Source organism: Zootoca vivipara, chromosome 17 (assembly GCF_963506605.1).
Source record: "Zootoca vivipara chromosome 17, rZooViv1.1, whole genome shotgun sequence".
NCBI classification, from domain to species: domain Eukaryota; kingdom Metazoa; phylum Chordata; class Lepidosauria; order Squamata; family Lacertidae; genus Zootoca; species Zootoca vivipara.
The window spans coordinates 28,810,080-28,816,885 of record NC_083292.1 but is presented as its reverse complement, the minus strand read 5'-3'; positions in this window follow the sequence as shown (position 1 = coordinate 28,816,885).

Sequence of the window (6,806 nt, the reverse complement as noted above, 5' to 3'; positions counted from 1 at the left end):
CCTTTAGGCTTTTAATTAGAAACGCAATGAATTTGCTTTAATGGACAAGTCACTGGCCACAGTTAACACTGAGGCCTCTTAAACCTTGGTTGATTACAGCACAGAATAGTTAAAAGCACCAGCGAGAACAGCTGAGTATTCAGAACCGTTTTTATTTGGGCGTGGGGGCATCTTAACCATAGTTAAGGAAGAGGTCCAGGTTTGCATGTACCACTAAACTATGGTTAACATTAACTGAGGTTTCTAAGCAAACTACAAAGCTTGGTTAATGAGTGATTTTTGATCACCGTCAGATAAAACCATACTTTAAACTGTTGGACTACATGTTGGACTACAATTCCCAACATCCCTGACCACTGGTCCTGTTAGCTAGAGATCATGGGAGTTGTAGGCCAAAACATCTGGAGGGCCGCAGTTTGGGGATGCCTGGGCTAGATTCACATAATGCCAAACCATAGTTTAATGTTATATGCAAACCTTAGATTCAGGGAAGGTAAACAAAGCCAAGATAACTTTAGGACAGGGGTCCCCAGACTTACCGTGCGGCGGGCCGGAGGGCAGGGGAGTGCGCGCACAGCGGGCCGGAGGGCGGGGGAGTGCGCGCCCGTGCACACGCACACGGGCGGGGAAAAAATTGCCGAAAATCACTTGTGCGCATGCGTATGGGCCTCCCCCGACCCGGAAGTGCACCAGAAATGACCTCTTCCGGGTCGGGAGAGGCCCATACGCATGCGCACAAAGGATTTTCGGCGATTTTTTGCCGATTTATTAGATCGTCGCTGCGCCGCGCGCCGTGAGAGCGGGCGGCGGGGGTCGTCGCGGGCCGGATTGGAAGGCCGATTGGGCCACATCCGGCCCGGGGGCCGTAGTTTAGGGACCCCTGCTTTAGGACAAGACGGATACATTTTATTCAGTATAGCAGGAGGAGGTTATGCCAGGGACAGAGAAACTGTGGCCCTCTGGATGTTGCAGTTAGGACTTCAAATCTCATCAGTCCCAGTTAACGTGGCCAATCATGAGGGATGATGGGATTTGTAGTCCAGCAACATCTGGAGGGTGAAAGGTTCCTCATTCCTGCTGTTATAAAACAAACTTGAAAGTCTTATTATCGCCTCATTCAATTGTCAGGGCCACTGGTTACTATGGTGCTTCGGCAGATGATGTCAACACTTCTGCTCGGACTGGTGAGGATTCCCAGAGCTTTGCATACCAGTGTTCTCCCCTTGCCACTGTAAAGCTGTATGCAAGGAGGCAGAAATATTTCACATTTCAAGACCCAATTTCTCCAGTTTGAGAAGGTTTCTTCTGTCAGGAATAACTTCCATTTTCTGTCCTAGGAGGAAGGGAATGCAGGAAGCTGCAAAAGTAATCAGACTTTATATGTAGACAAGAGATTCCGCTTCTGTTTTGTTTGTAATGATAAACTGGGACTTTAAAGAACCAGCTTATTTTCCACAGGGGAGAAGAGAGTGCCTGTAAAGCGTGATTTAAAAAATAAATAAATGTGACACTGGAACCCCTGGAAAAAAATACGGCCCGGAACAAATGCATGAACAACTCAGCAGGAGAAACCAGGAGTGAGGAAGGGGGCCTCAGCCGCACTCCCCAAGCCCCACCCCTCATTGGCCCTGCTCTGGATCATCCTTGAGTGTTTTTGCCTGGCTGGACTATGTCCTGGAATTCTGCTAATGCCTCTTGCTCACCTGGATGGGGGGCAGAGACAGGCACTGGTGTGTGTGTGTGTGTGTGTGTGTGTGTGTGTGTGTGTGTGTGTGTGCGTGTGTGGAAATTAGCCTCCTGTACAAGGGTGGCATGTGTATCTCTACCTGCTTCTCCCTCTGTCCCCACCCATCACTAGCATGTAACACCCCCCCCCCAAAAAAAAAGGCCAGAAGGGAATTGAGTCCCCAGGCTGCAAAATGTTCCCCAGCCCTGATTTGCAGAATCAGCACAGGGTGGAACCTTGCTCTGATGGGAAAAAGTGAGTCATCACCAGATACAGTTACCCAGAGGCATTGCCAAGGCAGATAGGTTTGAATGCAGCAGGGAATATTGTTAATCCTTTTGTAAATGAAGAACCTGCAGCTAGACCATGTTTCTCTGCTGCAGCAGAAATCATCTCATCGCGAAGTTTAAATGCATTGCAAAAATGCATTGTAAACTTATCCACTTAATTAAAAAACAAACTGCAGAATTAATCTCTCTTCTTCATACCACCCCCCTGTGGGGTTTTTTGGGGGGTGGGGTCGGGTGGGATAACTATGCCTAAAATAAAACAAACAGAAAGAAAGATGTCTGGTTTCCAGGCCCTAGCCTGGATTATCTACAAACTTTCCGATTTTGTCCTCAGCAGACCAGGCAGGTCACTTTGGTGCTGCTAATGCAGCAATTTGACTCCAGAGGTGCGCTCCAGTGTCTCTTGAGACAGATGGATGCCAATGACAATAGATTAAAAAATAAATCCAGCGTTTCGAGAGCTGCTTTGAAAAGTCATGCAATAACCATGCCTGGCCTGCAGAGGACAGCAGAGCCCACTTTTTGACTGTTGCATGAGCTCATTTTCCCTGCCTGCCATTCTCAAGAGCAGCGGATTCTTCCAATTTCTAATGAAGTTACCATGACAATTATAATTGGAGGGCAAGGGGAGGAGCTTAATCAGAACATGCACACTCCTACTTCTTTGGGAGAAATGCTTTGCCCTGTGTTTTCACACAAACAAGGGCACTGAGGAGTTATTTTCCAAAATTACAAGGTTCTCCTGCTCTCAAACCTTCTTCTTAGTTACAGCCTCTTAGCTTAAAGCCCCACCCAGTGAGAGACGATTAAAAAAAATTGTTTCTTAAAAATATATATATCAAGGGCCGCATTTCCTCTGGAGTAATCTGTTAGGGGCCACATGCTAGCCAGTGGAGGCAGAGGTGAAAGAGTTTTGGATTTATTTGGATTAGTTTAACCACCAGAGCTAACTACTGTACCTCAAATTAGAATTGCCAGGCCTACCCAGAAATAGGCTCTCCTGGGTTTGATGGGTTTACTCTCAAATAAGTAAGCAATGGATTTTGTTTTAGTACCAACGGACTGTTACCGCTAGTGATCGGGAATCAAAGAGAAAGCAATTCCTTTCTGATTTTCATCGAAACATCCAATATACATAAAAAGGTAAAGGGACCCCTGACCATTAGGTCCAGTCGTGACCGACTCTGGGGTTGCGGTGCTCATCTCGCGTTATTGGCCGAGGGAGCCAGCGTAGCTTCCAGGTCATGTGGCCAGCATGACAAAGCCGCTTCTGGCGAACCAGAGCAGCACACGGAAACGCCTTTTACCTTCCCGCTGTAGTGGTTTCTATTTATCTACTTGCATTTCGACGTGCTTTCGAACTGCTAGGTGGGCAGGAGCTGGGACCGAGCAACGGGAGCTCACCCCGTCACAGGGATTCGAACCGCTGACCTTCTGATCAGCAAGCCCTAGGCTCAGTGGTTTAACCCACAGCGCCACCTGGGTCCCCCAACATACATATGCATAAGTAAAATATATATATTTGTATTACGCAGAAGCCTAAGAATCTGCACTTCTTTTCCCTCAAGCCATATAACCACGAAAAATGTGGGTTTTTTGGAGGGGGACACCAATCAAATAAACCATTGCCCCTTCCAGTTGTTCTGAAATTACATAGGAAGAGGGGAAGAGACATATGATTAAAATATAGGAAGAATAATCCAACAGGAAAGAAGTCTGATGGCAGATTGGGGTGGGGCACCTATGCCATACACCCTTGTCCCATCAAGGGACTTATTTGGTGCTGAAGGAACTTTGTGCATGCTCAGAGACACTTTTTAAATGAAAACTGGGTCATCCTCCCTGCCCCCCCCAAAAAAAGCCTGGGTCCTTGTGTGACTCATTTAGAAGTTAAGCTCCGCCACTACCACTCAGCAAGAGGAAAAAAAGGATATGCGTCATCAAGAATAGAAACCAAGAAGAGTTGAGACTCTTTAACCACAAGTTCGCTTTAGGGCAAAGGGATAGGAGAGGTGTGGGGGGGGTGTTGGTCTTTCAAAATGCCCTCAGGAAACTAGTCCCAGTTGAGCAATGTACAGCCATCAATAGCAACTTGCTCTTGAAAGGGTTCTGAACTTTAAAAGGACAGATTTGAAATATGTGAAGCTAACAGGAGTGCCTCTGAGCATGTGCAAGCTATCTCCTGTCCACTGAGAGCAAACGCTGACCGACACCTAAAACCAGGAATGGGGAACCTGTAGCTCTCCAGGTGTTGATGAACTACAACTCCCATCATCCCTAACCATCGGCCATGTCAGCAGGGGGCTGATGGGACGGCGGCCGCCTTGGCTTCACTACCCCTGCTCTAAAATGATGACAGATATTCGACACACTCATCTCTCACAAATTTTGAATACTGTAATCCCAGTTACCGACAGCTATAAAAGCAACAAAACAACTCCCCACCCCCCAAAGTCATTTCTGTCCTTAAACGTCGTACAAATTGCAAGCACTTAGAAACCAGTGTTGCCAGATCAGGCCAAAGGCCCGCATCCTGTTCTCACCGTTGCCAACCAGCTGCCTCTGAGAAGCGGGCAAGAGGCTGGCAAACTCCCAGTCTTCAGTGCCAGAGAGGTAGAAAACAGCCTCGCCATGAAATTTGCTTCAAAATGAAACCAAAACAAACCGCGGTCGAGAGGTGGTGCCGTCAAGGTGGGACTCTGGGCCCGGCGACCAGTGCCTCCCTCAGGCTCCAGATGTGGCGACGTTTTGAAGGAAGCTAATAAAAGGGTGGAAAGGTCATTACATCTGGCCTCTAATAACCATTGCGCTACTGAGGTGTGACGCTGAGTGCCAGGCTAAGATAGCTCCGGACAGCCTTGGGCCCGACACACTTTCAGACCAGCCACATTCCTCATGGGCCTGCTGTGGGGATGAAGGACAGGATTCCTGTGGAACATCAGGAAGCTGATACAGAGCCGGACCACTGGCTCCTCCAGCTCAGTACTGTCTACACTGACCGGCAGCTGTTCCGCAGGGGTTCAGGTGGGGGACGATGCCCACCCCTACTTGGAAATGCCAGGGATCGGACCTGGAGCTTTGTGTAGGCCAGGGGTCAGCAAACTTTTTCAGCAGGGGGCCAGTCCACTGTCCCTCAGACCTTGTTGGGGGCCGGATTATATATATATTTTTGGCTGGGGGAATGAACGAATTCCTATGCCCCACAAATAACCCAGAGATGCATTTTAAATAAAAGGGTACATTCTATGCAGATTCCCAAACCATCTGCAGGCCGGATTTAGAAGGCAATTGGGCTGGATCCGGCCCCCGGGCCTTAGTTTGCCTATGCATGGTGTAGGCCAAGGGGTGCTCTACTACTGAGCTACAGCCTTTCCCCAGCATTTGAGCAGGAGGCAAAGGAGAATCTCGCACCTGTCCCCCCATGAAGCTGTGTTGCCTTTCTGAACAGAGCCCCAAACCTCTTTTGGTTGACGCCCAGCTGGGAAGGAGAGACTGAGCAGTGCCAGTATGACTCAGCCTCAAGGATGGTGGAGGCACCGGTGACGGCATTGAAAGCTGTGAACCCCACCCAGGACTTTGGTCTGCCTTGGCGGAGAGCAGGTAACTAGGCGAGCCACACCCCAAGGAGAGAGATCTAAGCAGGCAGGTAGGCAGCTAAGCCCGCACTGCAGGGGCTGGAGGCAACACACACTGAGTTCATATCCCAGCAGCAACATCAGGGAAAGTAGAGGAACTTGGGAGACTCACAGTCGAAACAAAACAAAAAATCCTTCCAGTATCACCTTAGAGACCAACTAAGTTTGTCATTGGTATGAGCTTTCATGTGCATGGTATCTGAAGTGGTGTGCATGCACACGAAAGCTCATACCAATAACAAACTTAGTTGGTCTCTAAGGTGCTACTGGAAGGATTTTTTTTATTTTTTGTTTCGACTACGTCAGACCAACACAGCTACCTACCTGTAACTGGGAGACTCAATTACTGCAATGTTTCAGTGTGCAAAGGGCTAAGGTGGGCACAAAGCCAGAATCCTGCCTCTTAGTGGGATCGGTGCTCTCAAGTGCATACTACACTAGCCCCACGGGCAGGGGCTGATGGGAGTTGTAGTTCAAAACATCTGGAAGGTATCAGGTTGGGAGAGGCTGCCCTTAAAAGCCAGCAATGGAATTATATAGAGATGGAAGTGATTACAAGCATCATCGTTGGGACGCAGGTGGCACTGTGGGTTAAGCCACAGAGCCTAGGGCAGGCATCCCCAAACTGCGGCTCTCCAGATGTTTTGGCCTACAACTCTCATGATCCCTAGCTAACAGGACCAGTGGTCAGGGAAGATGGGAATTGTAGTCCAAAACATCTGGAGGGCCGGAGTTTGGGGATGCCTGGCCTAGGGCTTGCCGATCAGGTCTGCGGTTTGAATCCCTGCAACGGTGCTGCTCTGGTTTGCCAGAAGCTTCCACATGACCTGGAAGCTGTACACCGGCTCCCTCGGCCAATAACGTGAGATGAGTGCCGCAACCCCAGAGTCGGTCACGACTTGACCTAGTGGTCAGGGGCCCCTTTACCTTTCCCTGCATCATCTAGTCCAGCCCCCGTAATGCAGGAATCTTTTGCCTAACAAGCGACTTGAACCCACGACCCCGAGATTAAGAGTTTGATGATCTACCAATCAAAAAGAATAAAAAATATCAGCCTGGGGCCAAGCCACAAATTTAGACAATCCGCTTCATACAAATCTGATTACCAAAAGGAGTTGAAAGTGATCTGAAAGGGAGCATAACTGGTTGACAATG